Source organism: Culex quinquefasciatus, chromosome 2 (assembly GCF_015732765.1).
Source record: "Culex quinquefasciatus strain JHB chromosome 2, VPISU_Cqui_1.0_pri_paternal, whole genome shotgun sequence".
Taxonomy (NCBI): domain Eukaryota; kingdom Metazoa; phylum Arthropoda; class Insecta; order Diptera; family Culicidae; genus Culex; species Culex quinquefasciatus.
The window spans coordinates 223,211,854-223,230,432 of NC_051862.1; the positions used below are offsets into that span (position 1 = coordinate 223,211,854).

At 38.9% G+C, this 18,579-nt stretch overlaps 1 protein-coding gene across 1 annotated transcript in view; it reads right to left on the reverse strand.

Moving 5' to 3' along the window:
* The window catches only part of LOC6033604 (cadherin-related tumor suppressor), a 165,205-nt gene that overhangs the window by 117,835 nt on the left and 28,791 nt on the right, over positions 1 to 18,579 (reverse strand). The window lies entirely within an intron of this gene.

Sequence of the window (18,579 nt, forward strand, 5' to 3'; positions counted from 1 at the left end):
TCGCGTTTTTTTGCCCCCCTTTTTCGCTCGCGTTTGCAACAAATTATTGCATATTGTTTTCGGAGGCCGCCAACAACAAGGTGTACAAAGGGGGTCCTGGGCGGTAGAATTTGATGTTGAGCGAGGGAGGGAGGAGGGAGGAAGTGCAGCACAGAGAAATGCAATTAAAATGTTGTTTCGACGCTGTTCGGTATGCAAATGACCGATTGACTTGTGGTGGTCATCGTTTTCGGACGTGCGGGAGAGAAGGAGGGAGAACGAACGGTTCTTCGGGTTGGGCTCCTCTCTCGTTTGCTACAGATGAATTCATTTTTTTAATATATTTTATCAGATTGAATAATGGAATAATTCCGCTCACTCCCTCTCACTCGCTCTGCTGCTGATGGTGGCACACCGGCCGAAGATGCGAACTTTTTTGTTATTATTGTGTTGTGTTTGCATCGTTCGAGCTCGAGAAGCATCAGTTTCCGAAAGTCGATAGCATTCCGTCAGATTTTCTGGTGTGTTAATTTAATTTATGAACCGTAAATTTCGTGCATTTTTTATCTCTTCGTTTTTTCGGGATGGGAGCCTTTACGAGCAAGTGGCTCGTCGAGCTCGACACTATCAGCTCGTTTGAGGGGCGATTTGAGCTGACATTTGTGTAGGAAGCGTCAGATTTGGGAAAAGTTTATCGGGAATATTTTAATAAGATTCAGCAAATTATCATAACAGATTTTATCAAACATTCTCTCAAGTCTTTGGTTGGAAATAACATTTTTTTAGTTTCTAGTTTTGTAGAATGAATCTAATGCAAAATTATTATTCTAACAACAATTTTCTAGCTCTAAGCATCCAATCGACCAAGCTTCCCCACCGTGTGCGTTAGACTATTTCTAGCATGAACACGAGCTGTTTGCTCTGCAGACCTTCCCGGACTTAAGCTGTGTGTCTATTAACCCCAGATTCATCCATCCAGAAAATGTTTTTTTTTTCTTCTCCATGGACCATCTCGAGCATCTCTTTTCGGTGCTTCTTCTAGAAAAGAAACACGAAGCAGAGGCGACAGGCAAAAAAAGAAAAAAAAACACTCATGCAAAGTATATATAAATACATAAATGTTTCATAAAAAAAAAGAAACACGTCACCATCACGAAGGAACGAACGCAGAAGTCCCCCCTGCTGGTGTGTGCTCTTTTTTCCGCATTCGCGTGTGTGTGAGTGTGTCTGTTTGGGGGTCCAGAAAAGAGAGAAAGATGCTGCGTGCGTGGATGGATGCTCAGCAATCAAGTGTATTAGAAGAAATGGAGAAATTGCCAACAACAACAACCAAACTGACACACACGGACAGATCTCCGAAAGGGTCCACCGCGATTTCCATTTCTCTGATGCCTTGATTTCGTGTTGTTGTTGTTGTTGATGTTGATGTTTTGGACCCCAATGCAGCATCAGCATCGTCAGCCTCTAAGCTCTTGATGTGAGATTTGAGATTAGGGAGTGAGTGTGTGTCAGTCAGAAGTTTTACGTTTTGAATGTTGTTTTTTTTTTCGTTCGTTCGTTCGGCCTCAACTCTCTTCCGAGGGCTCTTGAGTGTTGGACACAAATACACCGCTGGCGCGCGAAATAAGGCTGAAAGATGGTTTGGGTTTTCTATTTTTGGGAGCTGCCGCGAGAGAGCAAAATAAGTAGGTTAATCTCATATGGTCCATTTAACAGTTGTTATTGCCGCCGCGGCTGCGTGAAGGATTAAAAAGCTTTAATGTCAAAAATTGCGCTTTTCAACGTCACGATTTCCATGTTGTGGTGGCGACGTGACGTGCTATCCAACGGTGCGGCCAACGAACTGGTCGGCTGGAATGTCGATCGATGGATGGACATATTTGGTATGAATGTGTCACTTGGGAGGGATGTTAGAGGTTTCAGTGAAGAAACATATTTACGAAGGTCAATGTAATTATTAAAAATTCGTTTTATTTCAAAACGGTTTGTTTCTATGAAGTATCAATCAAGATGTAACCAATTCAAAACATTGTTTTTTTTTGCTATATAAAGTTCAGACAAATTAATGCTCTTGTATGTTTGATGTGACCTTATAGCAGGTTTTCTGCATTTTAACGAAATGACCCTTCTTAAATGTCCCCATTACGTGACGTAGTTCAATGAAATACAATAGATCGTCGCCGTCTTAACGTTATTCTGTAATCGGATGAAACCATCATCTCACAAATTAGGAGTAGCTTAGAGCTTGTGTAATTTGTAAAAAATCATAAGCAATCGATCATTGAATTTATTGATTAATTCGGAAGATTACCCCCTTCGATTGATGTATTGATTTCATTCAAATTTAAACAAATTTGCGATATGCGATACCTTCCTAAAAACTGCCCACCTGTAAGCGAAACTTACTTGGAGATACCGTGGAGATTTTCCCTTATCCTCTAAACAGAGTGCATCAATACTTCCCCTCTTCCAAATCCCTTTCTTTGACCCTGTTGAATATCTGTTCTGGATTTGGTTTCATTCCCAACACAGAAAAAAATGATGGTAATATTCATCAGAAAATGGTGACAGATTTTGTGTCAAAAAATGTTTAATATTACATCAGAAATTGATGAGTATTCATCAGTTTTTGATGAATATTCATCAGGCTCACATTTTTACACATTTCTTAAGTAAAATTACTCAAAAAAGAGAGAATTTTCAGCCTACCAAATTTTCAACCTTCCAAAAATTCAACTTTTTTTGCTGTGAATTACCAATTCCTAAGCAGCCAGAGCTAGAGATATCGTAACATACACATGACGAAATCCAGTCTGCAATCAGCTAAAATCACTGTCTTTAAGCGAATAATGTCAAACAAAATTTCTAGACGTAAATCAAATTTGCAATCGAAAATGATTTTTACACGTTTTTTGAAGAAGATCACGTTTTCAAGTTAGTTTTGCAATTTAAATATATTTTTTTAAGGAAAAGGAAAATTTCTACAATTTTGCCTTTTGGTCGGAAAGCTGGTTATGTCCACAACACTGAGATACAGTCTCTTAATGTTTAAATTCAGTTAATTTTTTTTTAGTGTTTTCTAGTTAGTCTCGCAATTTCTGTCTGTAGTAAAAAATCAGCCGTTGTGATTTTTTTACCTTTTTTCTATTAAAAATAATTTCAAAATTTTAGAAGCAACTAACATTTGAAAAGGGCTTAAATAAAACACTTGTTTTGGATATTTCAAGATGTTGCGCGTTCCGATTAATTGTTTTGCAGGGGTTCTTTTCCCTCTTAAAACAATTTTAAAATTAAAAAAAACTTATCATATTTCGAAAATTTTCACGGTAAGAAAATTTACCTTGAATTACTAATGTTTTTTTCTTGTGTTGTTTTGTCACAGTCGTATCCAAAAGAGGGTAGTCAAAAAAATGGTATTTTAACAATTTTCACAAATCCTCATTTTTTTATTCTAGATCGTTGTAAATATTTTTCAAAAATTATGCCGAAAAATCAGAGGGCAAACATTTTTTTTTCAAAAACTTAAAAATATCAATAAAAATTAACTAAAAATAATGTAAAATGCATTTTCTGCGTTCATAATCACTTTGGGCATAATTGTAACAGTCAACAAATATTTTTAAAATTTCTTAAAATTTCAATGCAAAGGTCTAAAAAAAATCTTTTTTCACAAAAAATATGAATTCCGTTAAATCTTAGATTTTTTGATATCTTAGGTTTTTTGAAATCTTAGATATTTTGAAATCTAATGATTTTAAAACAAGTGTACTGACGTACAATGCATTTTACAACACTTTTTTCATTGAAATGTTAAAAACATGGCAAGTAAAAAATATATTTTATTTTTTTTGAATCACTCTATATTTCGAAACATCAAAAAAAAAACTTTCATAATGCAAAAGATAAATAATCCATGCTATAAATGTCAGAATTTTTTCAAATTTTTTCCGTCAATTAACAAGTGAAAATTATATTTTTAAAACGAGTAAAATTCACTAAAGGTTTTCCATTTTGTAGATTGTTGACGGTTGCAGAGATAAAGATAGAAAATACGAAAAAGGCATAGAAAGTAAATACCATTTTAGCACTTAATTTTCAATCAACCATAACGTGCAAACTATTCAATTGACTTTAAAAAGTTTAATTAAATTTTCAAATTACGTCTAATTTTTTTTTATTTATTTGTGATTTTAAAATCCTTAAAATATGAAAAAAAACTGAAACAATAAAAAAATATCAGCAATCATCCATATTTAAAGCAACAGATGCTTGATTTAATATGTCTTAACACATATTTTGACTGTTTCATTTAATTTAAACACTGTTAAACACATTCACATACCGACATACAAGTTGAAAATTTGGACCAAAAACTGAGACGAGACTAAACTTATTTACAATATTTTCAATAAATTTCTGTGCATGTAATTTACAAAAGCAAATGTTTGTTACCTTGTTGAACTTTCAAGTGTTGTGCTACCTGTATTCGTTAGGGCACCTCACGAGACAATCCCAAACACATGAGGGAAGGAGCATCTAACTAACAAAACAGAAAAATAACCCACAGAAATATTCATATGTTTAGTGAATCGCCCTTCTCTTTGCATATTTCTCGCGTCACACAAACAATCCTTGATCCCATTGCAAGGCGCGCGCGTTGTCGAAAGCCGTGAGCTTTCGAGCTGCCAACTTCTGAAAAAAATATGCCACAGCCAACAATGGCCGTTCAAGCCGCCCGTTCAAGTGAGTGAAGACTTTAGCACAATAATGTTCCAAAAGCTGCAAGCTGCCTTCTAAGCCCTGGCTGATTGAAACTGTTGGCTGACTGCTAGGGGGCCTTCAGGTACCCCCGTGGGTCTTTTTTCGGGTCAAATCATGATCGCTTTATTAAAGTAATAATAAAATGAAACTGGCAAAGTACATACCTAACCTTACCGCGGCGAGACCTTAAACAGTTTGCGGTGGTTGGTTTTAGAGCAAACTCCGCGGCGGCGTGTCGCGGGGACCAGTTTTTTTAAACTCGTTGCTCCCTCGAAAAATAAGCGCAAAAAACGAACCAACAGCGCACGAAATCGTGGTGACTTGAACGACGACGACGACGACGACCAAGCAACGAACCTTCTTACTAAAAAAATATGAAGAAAAAGACGGCTGTGCGATAATAACAATCGAAGCCTAACGATCACGTTAAATATCATTTAAATAATGCATTTGTTGTACTCAAAGCCCGCAACAAGCTGGTCTATGTAATTTTGCTGCTTGCCCCTTCTCGATTCCCAGCCTATTTGCAACAAATTCCACAGCTCTCACAAATGATTGTGAATCGGGCGCGAGCAAAGTGAGGATAAATCAACAATAAATCCTCTCGCTGAACGGCAATCACGCCGGCAATTGTTGCTGTTGGATGTTGTTGGTAGAAGAAGGTGGTGGCCCCGGGTTCGGCGATGTGTAGAGATTCCAAGCGGAACAACAGTCCATTTCACGGGTATTGCAGAACAGAAGGACCGCGCACCACACCGTGTAACGAGTGGGAAAATGAATTTTCACTTTTCGTTCAGCATTCCGGGCGAGGTTCAAAGAACTGCTCAAATATGAAGTTGTGTTTGAATTTTAGATTTTTCTGGGTTCGAGTTCCCTTATCAGAGCATAAACTAATGTCTATTTGCCTTTCTCGGGGTTGCCAGCAGCATTTTCTTCCCCTTCTTGCTACCAGTTTTCAATTTGTTTCGAGTCGTGTGATCGTCGAGGGCTGATTGGATCAAACAGTTGGAGAATTGCCCTGTGAGCTCATAACTCCTTTTCCCTCAACCGACTTTTTTTGCTAGCTCTGTGTCCCCGGGAAAATCAATAAAGCTGCATAGAAATCTCTCCCTCTCCGGTCTCTCAAGAGATGTGTTTGGTAACATACATTTCTAGTCCCGGTGTTTTTCCACCGTCGGTGTGGTCGTAGATCTTGACTTTTTTCCCCCCCTCAACCGACGACGTCGAATCTTGGCAACCAGCAAACAAAAAAAAAGATCAAATAGGTGAGTTAGAGGAGAGACATTCACATGAAAACAAAATGTCTGAGCTTTCGGTGGGATTTGCAGACCTCGTGGAGGCTCGTGAAACCCGGCTCCGAACCACTCCCCGGCCACCACGGTTCGGATTCGTTCAGCATCAACCCCGGGGTAAAGAATATAATTTTTCACTTTCACGTGGTTTTGCGCGGTCGTCTCGCGGCGTTACCAGCAAGAGCTACTTGCCAAAGAGCGCTATGTTTGGTATCGATTGGGAATGGGTTTGGGCAGACTCGTGTGGTGTCTTGGGTTTTGCTGACTTTATTTGTATTAATTTTATTCGATTTCGTCATCGAAACAACTGGGCGACCTGGCGCAGCCAGATGAGAACAAAATCGGTGGAAATTTGAACTACTTTTGAATTACTTTGGGTAAGCTTGGCAGGGTTTTATCTAGCAGCCCGGTTTTTAGTTACGAATAGTTAAAATGTATTATTTATCAAAAGTATTGACAGGCTTTTGAAAATTCTGTCCAGGAAGTCATAAACGTTAAAATTGTCATAAACATTAAAACTGGTATTATGTATTTGAAAGATTTCCATTCATCCATCCATCCATCGCCAAATCAGTAGAAATGTTGCTGGTATTTGCAGCATTTTTTTAGCTAAGCCAGTTTTTTTTCGCTTAATCTGGCAGCTTTTTTCCAATACTCAAATTGTTATTATTTTTGTAAAAATATTTGTTTTTGTACGTAGTTTGAACTATGGGAAAATTTTAGCCATAAAATGTTGTTATTATAATAAAACTCTAAAAGACTCAATTCAATGTTGATTTTTGTAATTATTGGTATACCCTTCCGAGAAAAACAATAAAATATTCATAACCCAATTTTTATTTAAGCAAATATGGCATAATATTGATCAAATTTATTGAGGAAATTATTTTGGCCATGAAATGTGGTCTTAAAACTAAGTTAAGTCTTATTTGTTTTAAAAATAGTAAAAAATTTTGAAGCTGATTTTTTTTTTGAAATTTTAAGTTAACTATTTTGGTTATTTGCTCACTTGGATCAGCTTTCTGTTAAATTTTCCTTTTTTTTAATGTTGGACAAAAACAGAAAAACGAGTTTTTTTTTTAAATCAAGCTATGTTTTCTCGATCTGATATTGAAATGAGATTAACACTGGAACGCCCAACGCATGTCCGGCATACACGGACGCCCAAGCCTCCCAAAAAAGGTGGAACGGTAACTTCAACTCGCTGGTTCTTGGGCATTACTCAACTAATCGGGACGATTATTGTTTCCAGTGATTTGTAAGAATGTCTAGATGATCCTAAAATTTTGCAGAACTTGATTTGAACAAATCTATAATTTCTGCGACCGAAAACACCGTTCCACCTTTTTTAAATTGACTGGCTCCGCGGAATTTTTGGTGATTTTTTTTTTTGCATGCGAAAAAAAAAGTTGGAACGATGTTTTTTATCGCAAAAATTACAGATTTGATCAAATTAAGTTCTGCAAAGTTCTAGAGTCATCTAGACATCCTAACAAATCACTGGAAAGAAGAATCATCTTAATTGGTTGAGTTATGCTTGAAGTTACCGTTCCAACTTTTTTGGAGCCTTGGGCGTTGGAATGTTAAAAAACGTTACTTAATCCACCTTTAGGTGGTTGGTGCCTTCATTGCATTCATAAAAGTGAATACACTACACAGCTTCAAAAAAGTGAATAAATAAAGCTTCGTTTTATCAAAATATCCGAGATCCAGCATCAAAAAAAGCGTATTGAAAACACTAAAGTACTCATAACTTTTGATAAGGTTGTCAGATCTTCAATCTTTTGGGCTCGTTGGAAAGGTTTTTTGATTACCTATCCAACGATGGGTCGCATGATAGATCCGGACAACTTTTTCATCAAAATATTTGAGATCCTGCCTGAAAAAGTGTATGAATATCACTAAAGTGATCATAACTTTTGATTGAGTTGTCAGAGTATCAATCTTTTGAATGCGTTGGAAATGTCTCTCAAATACCTTTCTAACAATATATAGCATGACGGGGTTTCTTTCAAAAACCACCCTTCAGAAGTTTAGCTTAATTCGTTTTTTAGCATAACTTTTGAAGTACTTTACAAAACTTCATAATATTAACTAAGGTCTTGTGGGACCCCAAGACGGATCGAATGAGACCAACACGGTCCAAATCGGTTCAGCCAATCCGGAGATAATCGTGTGCATATTTTTCGGTGCAGGGACTTACAGACATACACACGCACAGCCATTTGTTCAGAATTTGATTCCGTGTCGATAGGTATACGTGAAGGTGGGTCTACAAAGTCAAATAAAGAAGTTCATTTTTCGAGTGATTTTATAGCTTTTCCTCATTGAGGTGAGGAAGGCAAAAAACATTGTTATTTGATGTAAAAACTTTCTGGGAAAAAACATTTCTGGTCTCGGGAGAAAACCGGTAATATGAAAATCAAAATCTGATGGCAACCCTAATTTTGTTGTTTATCTTTAAAAAAGAGTTTACATTTATTAAATTTTCAACAGAGTCGATCTTGTTTCGTCGTTGACTGAAGAAACACAAAAAAGTGACTTCTTTGGCAGGCTGAACCATTTCCCAATATTTATCTCCCAAGATGGTCATCAACGGCCAATTCCACCTGCCAATATTTGCGCCAAAACCAGCAATGATGAGCCATTTAGCACCAACCGCCTCTTTCCTAGTTCCACTCTAGCTCGATTACACTTGCAGATTGGAACAACGATTTCGTGAGAAAAATAAAACTACGTTTCTTGCACCAGAAAATACCTCAACGACTCTTGGCCCGAAAAGCAGCGCGTTGTTGACGCGCGCGCGCTACTCCTCTGTTCACAGCCACCAGAAATTGGTCCACAGAGTACCTACTACCGTTCAGGGACAAACGCGCTTCTTCTACTACCGATGATGATGGCCCCCCGAAGGGGGTCTTCTTTCGCACGGAAAATCGCGCCCGCAGCCAGAGTGCTCTAGATATCTCAGCTGCAGCAAACCCAGAAGTGAGTGTGTGATTGCAGTCTCAATGGCGTTTCCTCTCTTTGGCGAGTTGTTGGAGTTGGTGCTGCTGCTGACCCAACAGCTGCTGATGAGTTCCCCGTACGTACGTACGTACGGGGGCCCCGTGCTCTTCTGCTACGGTTGAGAGGTAAAAAGCGCGCAGGTAGAAGCAGAAAGAGAGGTTCGCCTTTTTTTTTTGCTGATTGTTTTTCTTCGTTAATTTAAAAATTACACATTTTTCGCTCTGTTACTGTGCTGTGCCACCATCAGCAGCACACAGACAGACACACTTCTTGGAATACAACCGAAATGCTACTGAAGGGGGGGGGGGGGGTAACATTGAGGTGGGGGGAGGCAGAAGTATCGGCAGCAATCAGTGCTTCTCGTGTAAGAGGATGATTGTTGTTCGAAGGTTCGATTACTTCCCTCTTCTGTTTCTCAAAGTGATGCTGGCTGGTGCTACTGCTGCTGTTTGCAAAATTGTTTTTCTTTAAACGTTTAATCATTAAAAAGTGCTGCTGCTGCTGCTGCTGCAGAAGATCCCCCCTAAACGGCGTGTGGTGGTGGTGTTTGGTATTTAGTTGGGTGATTTAATCTGTTCACAACTTTTCAGCAAACACTCACACCATCAGGCCTGATGCGGCTGCAAGTTTTGAGCAAATAATTGCAGGAAACGTTTAGAGTCGAGAAATAGACTCCTCGACTTGCGCCGAGGAAGCAGCTGATGATATGATCGCTTGAATAAATTTGAACATTTTCCAGCTTTTATGACTTTACTTCAGCAGCAGCATCCCTCCTGCAGCTGATGAATGTTTATGCAAACAAGCATCGTGCACCGAGGTCATAACAATATAAAACTGCGAACACATTTCACGTCCCAGCGCGGACGTCAATGACGGTTCTACACGACACTCACTCGCAGCGCAGATCTACTAGCACTTTCTTCAATCCCGCGATTCGTATAAATTATCGTACGACCAAGGCTCGCTTTATTTCCCTTTCGATGTTCGGTTTATTTTGCTATAAAAATAAAACACACCAAACAGGACCAATCTCGCGTGGTGCTGGTGGTTGCAATAAAAATCACTCACCGCGCGAGGAACCTCAACCGAGGGAGGACACTTCCCGGTGAACCCTGAAGAACTTTAGAACTGTCATCAACCGCAAGCGAGCGCTGCGCGCGGGGTTCCATAAAGTGGTCACCAGAGCCGTCCAGGTCGTCTGGGAGGGTACTAAAAAAAGAGAGGACCCTTGTTGGCGCACGGAGATTGATGGTTTGTCCGCGTCCGGCCAGTTCTCGCGCCGAATTGGAATGAGATATTCGACGCGCCGCAAAAAAACAACAACAACATTACGAAGGTGTGGGGGTCCCACGACGACCCGAGTGTCCTGAGTGTAGAGTGTTAAGGTTCGCGGAAAATTACCCTGGTGAACGCGAAGCGTTATGTCCCCCCGGATATAAAACGTTTGGTTCCGTGAGAACGCGTTGATTGAACTTTTATGTGGAAGGTAAAACGAATATTGAACATGCAGGGATTAAGTTTTGAAGTTGAAACACAAACCAATAAACTGCAAACTGTTCGTTTGGATAATACGGATAAAAATCTTAATTTTCCAGCATTGATTTTAATTGATAAAAAAATTAAAATCTGCAGAGCTATAAATTATATATATAATTTGGTTACGTTAGCAAATAAGATGCTGAATAATTGATAAACTCTGCTGAAGGTTTTGGTCAACTTTCCCATTTGTTAGTAAATTGTTCTAAGATTGTCTTCAGGACCAACCGCACACCATTATATGGATGACAAAATATTAAAAAAAATCTATCAAAATATCATGACTAATTCGACGATGGATCCTATTTGCATGTTTAATCACTTTATTGATTGTTTTTTGCTTTCCTCACCTCAATGAGGAAAGGCTGTAAAATCACTCGAAAAATGAACTTCTGTATTCGACCTCGTAGACCCACCTTCACGTATACCTATCGACTCAGAATCAAATTCTGAACAAATGTCTGTGCGTGAGTCTGGATGTGAGTCCGTGCACCGAAAAATATGCGCACGATTATCTCCGGACTGGCTGAACCGATTTGGACCGTTTTGGTCTCATTCAATCCGTCTTGGGGTCCCACAAGACCCTAGTTAATATTATGAAGTTTAGAAAAGTATTTCAAAAGTTATGCTAAAAAAACGATTTCAGCTAAACTTCCGAAGATTGTAAAAAGGGTGGTTATTATAAGAAAACCCGCCATGCTATAAAATTTTAGAAAGCTATTTAAAAGACCTTTCCAACGCGTTCAAAAGATTGAAGATCTTACAACCCCATCAAAAGTTATGCGCACTTAAGTGTTATTTATACACTTTTTTGAGGCCGGATCTCAAATATTTTGATGAAAAAGTTGTCCGGATCTATCATGCGACCCATCGTTGGATAGGTAATCAAAAGACATTTCCAACAAGCCCAAAAGATTGAAGATTTGACAACCCTATCAAAAGTTATAAGTAATTTAATGTTTTTAATAAACTTTTTTTTTTAGGCCGGATCTCAGATATTTTGATAAAAATATGCGAGGAAGGCACCAACCACCTCAAGGTGGGTCAAGTTAAGTTTTTTTACATTATTTTATGTGTAAGGTATCCGATGAATTTGAATAAAGGAAGACAAGTTTTGAAGGATTTTCTCCTCCAACCTATTGTAATCTAGACAACTTCCCGTCCTCATTCCTTTCAGCATTCCAGCCAGCGATCCTTTCTTCTCACGGTGACACCTTCCAGCGTGTGTGTGTGTGTCATTCAGTGTGAGCGCCGCGGCGCGATCTGACATCTCAATACGAGAATGGTGGTAGCAAAATTATGCACAAGACGACGTGCAGCAACAACAACAACAAAAAATCGAACCATTCAGCAGGAGAGGAAAACAAAACCAAAGAATGCAAAAAACGGGCGAAAAATTATAAACTTTCTGTGTTGGTGTGCGTGTGTGTGTTCGCGCAATAGAAGAAGGCACGCACAACGCAAAAAAGGAGTTAAAAATAAGCAAAATCTGACCACAGTGTTAGAGAGGAATTTTGAGGGAGGGAGGGTGGTGGTCCATCGGCGAAGACGGAAAGGGGGGAGGGTCACAGCCTCACAGGCAAAATGCGGCACGACCCTGCACTTTGCCTGCCGTGCACACGCGGATGAACGTGGATAAGCCTGCAGAGGAAAATGTGCATGTGCAACAAGGCACAAAGGCACAAACCTCCCTCCTTTCGCTCCTTTTTGCTGCTGCTCTTCCTTCGTTGTCGTCGTTTTTTTTTCTCTCTTCAAGAGAGCTGCCTTCCCGGCAAGAAAATCCAAACGACGACGCTTGATGTTTTCGCAGCGATAAATAATGAGAATAAAACGACTAGGGCTGCATAACTTGTTCAATTGCTTCTAGGCAAGTATTATGATGCCAGATTATAGGTGTTTCGAAAAAAATTAAAAGAATGCATTTTCTGCTGCACTTTTCTCCGTGTTTTCCCTTTGGTCGAGGCGATCATCATCATCACGGCGGCTGCTCTCGCTGTACGTGTGTGTGCATTTCGTGGTGGTTGTGCACTGTTGACGCATGCGATTTTGGGATAACATTAGTTTAAGACGCCATTTACGGCCTTAAGCTATCCTTAAAGTTTATTTCAAAACATCGCACATTTGTGTAGGTATTGACAAATTTGCGTTACATTTTATTTGTAAAAACTGTTATGCGTCAACGCAAAACAACCACAACGATTTGTTTGTCGCCGCAACCTGCAGTGTGCTTGATCTTGAAAAGTGTGTGTGTGTGACTTGGACTTGGGTTTGGTTCGTTGGGGATGCGAGCATAAAAATGGAAATGTGCTCGGAGCGCTTTGGTTATTGAGATCCTTTTGTGTGGGGATTTGCGTTTGAAAAGGAGGAGGTTCGCGGGGGGAGGGTCCAATTTGGTTGCATGTGGGGCAGAACCGACAGAAACATGACATTGCACAGTGGTTGTGTGCAGGAAGAGAACGCTGATGTTAGAGTGAAATCAGTTTCTAATATTTTGGTAATTTTGTTCAGTGCTATATTAAATAGTATTACTTCATCAATGTTATTCTTAAACTAACTAATGTAAAAAAGATAAGCTATATAAATATAATAACATGTCTGAAACAGAGTATAATTTTAAATAATTTCGTAGCCGGCCTTGACATACACACAGTTGATTACTATATACTAAAATTATTTCTTTAATATCTTTTTCCAAATTCATTGAATTTGAAATGGAATATATCTCATAATAAAGTTCAATTAAAAGAAGCATGCATAAAAACCTTATTAAATAAATTTCACTCATTTCACTTTCACTGTTCCCACATTAGGCCAAACATGCAAACAAACTTATGCATCTCCATTTTGTCACGCAGCCTGTTGAAAACCACATATTCGAATAAACAGCCTATTCGAGGCATTTCCGGCAACGAAAGCAGCTCAAATCCACCAAATGTCCCCCACGTTCAGCCATAGTTATTAGCTACCTAATTGCAAAACACTATGCAATTTTGTGTCCAATGGTTTGTCGGGCACAAACTTTGCCTAGAAAGTTTTTTTTGAGTTGCCCAATTCTCATCACTCTCGAGATTTGAATCCAGGAAACGCTCGTTCATCGTGTGATCATTTTGTTTTTTGTTTTGGCCACCAAACAAATTTAGAGAGGAGGCAAAACGCGAACAAGACCTATTTATGCACTGCACAACAAACGATTATTTTCAATTTTCTTGCCGGCGGACAAACGCGTTGGTCTGAAGAAAAAATTGTGATAAATTATTCAAATTGAGCTGGGTTAGAGAAATATACAAAGCAATGATTGCTACAAATTTGAGGTCTCGTTTCTGCCATTTTTGACCAGACAAAAATTAAATAATTTGAGCATGAAGACCAAGGTAAAGATCTTTTTTTAAGCGATTTATCGAATCGAAAGTTAGAGGGTTAAACGCAGTTAATTTTAGCATACGAAGAATGTCATTCTCAAGTGTATTCCAGCTGTGCCCGTGCTCTTTCCAGCATGCCAAGGCAACCAGCAGGGTGATAGTGGGCTTTGCCTTCATTTGATACTGAATTGTTAGGCACTTAATAAAATAACTTTATGATAACATATAAAAATAACCGGTTCGGACCGCCTAGCACAGCGACCAGTAACCAGTGACCGTTTGGCCGCTACTCTCTTCTCAGCTGGGGTCTTCGCAAAACTTTGCGTGCGTACACACAAGATGATGAGGCCGAGTCCCAAAAAGCGCAGCATGCAATCGCAAAAGCTCGCCTCTTTAACCCGCTAGGGTTCAATTTTTACAGCTTGATTTTTTTCATTTTCATATTTTTTCATTTCGATTGCATAGCTTGACAATTTGAAAGATGATGTCAGTAAACGTTTCAGTTTCGTCAAGGATTTTGGATCCCTAAACACTCTCCAATCGACAGAATTAAATTTTAGTGAATTTCCTGCCAATATATAAAATTGTAAATTTCGGGTCTAACTGGAATGGAATCATCTTAAGCAACCATGCGCACCCACGTTTATTTGTGGGGCCGCATGGTTGTTTTTTGGAGTTTTATATTATTGCTTAAAAATGTTTTTTTTTTTTGAACTTATAGACTGAAGGCAAGATACAGACGGTTAACTCAAAGAACTAAGCTGGAACCAACCATCCAGTAAGGCCGGTGGTGGTCAATGGTCTAAGGTAGATAAAAACCAAGCTTCAAAATAAACCATCGCGAACGTCAAGTATGAACACGTGAAAATGGCAGAGGAATAATCTGCTGCGAAAAGTGATACTAATGCTCGGGTTTCTCACTCTCGAGTGACTTAAGTAAAGTACTCTGAAACAAACAAAAAATAAAGAACTACGCGAAAAGACCCACAAAGTAGACTAGAGTAAAGTGGCAAATAAAATATCTATTAAAATTGGGTGCATTTTGGTGGGCAATTAAAAGAGACATTAAACTGCGCAAATTTATTTCCTCACCATTAACACATAAATTTAAGCTTTTTATCACGACGACGTCAACGACGTGGAGAGGAGCGCGCAGAAACGCCGCTCTCTTTATGGCCACCGCAACACACGGGCAAGTGTCGGATTTGTGCTTTTTGCAGCAGCAGGAGACTTGCGCGCGGCGTGTAGCTCAGTGCGTGCCAGAGCAAGCGACGAACCCGACCGTCACGAGAATGCATTGGCCAGCGGAAATGCAAACGATTTCAATGATGATGTGTCGAGATTGGAGTGAGAATCCATTCGGTAGACGAGTTTACTAAGCATTCTTATTTTAAAGCTTGGAATGTTGTTTCATTCTTATTTGGTTTAAAATTGATGTTGAAGTGTTTTTATTCCGCATTCAAACTTCAAAACATCATTTGTCCGCTAGTTTATTTCGTGCTCCAGAGGGCACATTCCTTCCCACCGGAAAATTTCTATCGTCCACATACAGGCAGGAAGAAACCTTTTATGTCCATTTTGCTGACGACTGCGCGCGCGAGTGTCCAACAAAAACCAATCCGTACAACATCATGTGTGTCGAGAAATAGTGCGAGTGCCATCGTCCCTCCCCCCAAACTCCCCCTTACAGCTGGTGCAGAAAACAAAACGGTACCAGTTGGGCGAGACGAAGGCGACGGGGGTCCCTGATTATCTAAGAAGAGCAATTTCCTTTTTTCGTGTGATTATCTAAAATTCCTTCAAATTTTCAATTTTTCATATTCTCTGCCGCAACTACGGCTCGCGCGAAAGAGTGAGTGAAAAAGAAACAAAAAAAAACTCTAAAAGAAGAAAAGGCACAACAATTCCACAACACACCAAACCCATCGATCTCTCCCAACTTCACCCTCCCAGCCAGCATCATCATCTTCCACGGGTGGACGCAAAAATCTGCGCGCGCTAATCCATCCATCCTTCTTCACTCTCCACCACACCGAGAGTTTTTTTTCTCCTTCTTCATAGCCGCTGGCCGCGCTCTGCTTTCGAGGTTAACTGTTTGACCGGAAAATAATTACAAACTATTACTCTTAAACATTCATTGCACGAAATTTGATTCTCACCCAGGTTTTGCAGGCGGGCAGAAGAATAGCATCAGCATAAAGCATAGGCAAATAGGCAACAACGGCCACAACGAGCCAAAATCACACACGCACACGCACGTGGCTGCACAAACCATATTCATCCGCAGGGTTAGGGTGGTCAAATTGTGAGGAACCAATCTTTATAAATCTTGAAAGAAATTCAGGCATAACAAATTGTCTTCTTTAATATCGAAGTAAACCAAACCATTTTTAAAACTTTTTAGCATTCGAAAATAATTCTGAAAAAAAAAAACAAAAAAAAAACAAAAAAAAAACTATCATACAATTTTCTAACGTTTATTAAACCATTGATAAATTAAGACTCATCACTTCTCATAGTTTTTTAGTCATTTGTTCAAACTTTTTTTCATTTTTTTTATACGAGAAAATACTTTTAACAAAGTTGACATTCAAAGGGTGCATATCCCGATATTATGGCTTCCTGGACCACAATAATAGGTGTAAAAATTAATTACTTTTATGAAGGAGAATTGCATCAGATACTAAAAGTAACTCCCCCTAAATGTAATTAATTGTAATTACATGTAATCTTCAAGAAACGCAACTTTCGCTATCAATTTTTTTTAACTATAATTGTTTGCCATCTAATCCAATTAGGAATATATTTATTTCTAAATTGACAAAAAAATCAGTCCAGACAATAAATACATCTGGTTTTTAAATATCAAAAAAAAAAAAAACTAATTTTTGCTCTTGAATTCACTTCCCGAGCAAGTGAAAATAACGCAAAAAGTTAAAGTTCTGGTTTTGAATTCGAAAAATCGTTATTTATCTAAGTTTTTTTGTTTGGTCAAAACTATTTCCTTGGAAATGTTGATCAAAATGTTACCATAGTTCTTGTCATATTTTACGCAATAGAAAATAATACAAAATTTTGTTCTAGACTCCTGGAATATTTTAGAACAATTATTTATTTTCTTTGGGATGTGCATTAATAATTTAAAAAATCAACTATAAAAATTTCAACTGTTTTGTTATGCGCACATTAAAAAATTTAGCAGACTATCGGTTTTATTTGGGAATTATATCCATAACTAAAAAAATCAACTTGGAATTATTACACTTTCTATAAAAGTAAAATTTTAAACTTTTAATAAAGACCACATTTCATGGCCAAAATAATGACCTTGAGTGGTTATGTGTCATTCGGCACATTCCTAGCGCATTTATTTTCCTTATCGGCACCAACCTTGCTTTTGCGAGCTTTATGCTCGGCTGGAGTACGGTCAACCAAGCTAAGCTAAGCTGAGCTAATATTCCCATAGTTCTAGCCATATTCAACGAAATAAAAAAATACCGAGTTGGGTTATGGAAAATTTGTCAAAACATCCCCAAATCAAAAAAAAATTAATGAAATTCTAAATTTGGAAATTCTAATTTTTTTATATCACGCAAATAACGCGATCAATAATTGAATCATTTTTCATGTGCATAACTTGAGTTGTTATTGGCTTACTATTTGGCATTTTATCAAACGATCTGGTGAGTGGATTTTTTTAACAGTTTCAGATAAAACAAAAAAAATAAATCTTGACGATTATTTGTGTAATTTATTGCACAGAGATTTCCTAAAGAATCAAGATTTTTTATGATGAACACCATTTTCCTTAAAATTTCATCACAATGAATCACCCTAAACCCACATCCAAACAAGATTTGTACAAACGGACGGATGGACAGACAAACGGACAGTAACAGACGGACTCAGAGCGAGAAAGAGAGGGTTCGTGTGCGCGTTTTCTTTACGTTTTATGGGCTTTTGGAGGCTCCTCTGAGGGTGTTCAATCGAAACAACTTCATATATTCATCACTTCTCCCCCTCCTTCTTTTCCCCCTAGCCCAAACCAGACCCCGAAGCCCCAGTGCGGAGTGTTTAAATATTTTGCTTATGCCCATTTCTTTATGATCTTTTTCCTTCCCTTGTGTTGTTCCTCCTCCTCCTCCCCCCTCAGACGTACTTTTCTGCGCCATTCGCGCTGCTCTTCTTTCCCACTCACTTGTGGCTAGTTTGTTTGAACATTTTTAAGACAACGGAACGGGATAATTGCTCTGGCTCTCGCACAACCCCTCCGCGCTACCTCCCCTCCCTCCTGCGCTGGAGTTGTCTCATCTGTTGTCCACTTTGCAACCGTGCTCCTCACCCCACATTCTGGATGAGCTTTTCTTCCGATTTGAGCATTTCCCCCCTCCCTCAACGCACCACAACCGTATAAATATTTAATCTTGAGGTGATTATTTGTCATAATGTAAAATACATGTTGTTTTATGGTTATGGTTCGGCTTAGTAGCGCGACATTGTGATTGGTCAGAACCCGCGAAACAATGGCGGGTTCCCAGCCTCGTCACCGCCGCCGCGGGCAAATTACATGATAATTTCTGGGTTCGTCAAAGCGCCAGTCAAAATAGAGCGATTCCAACGCAAACCACGAGGGTTAGCAACGAAAT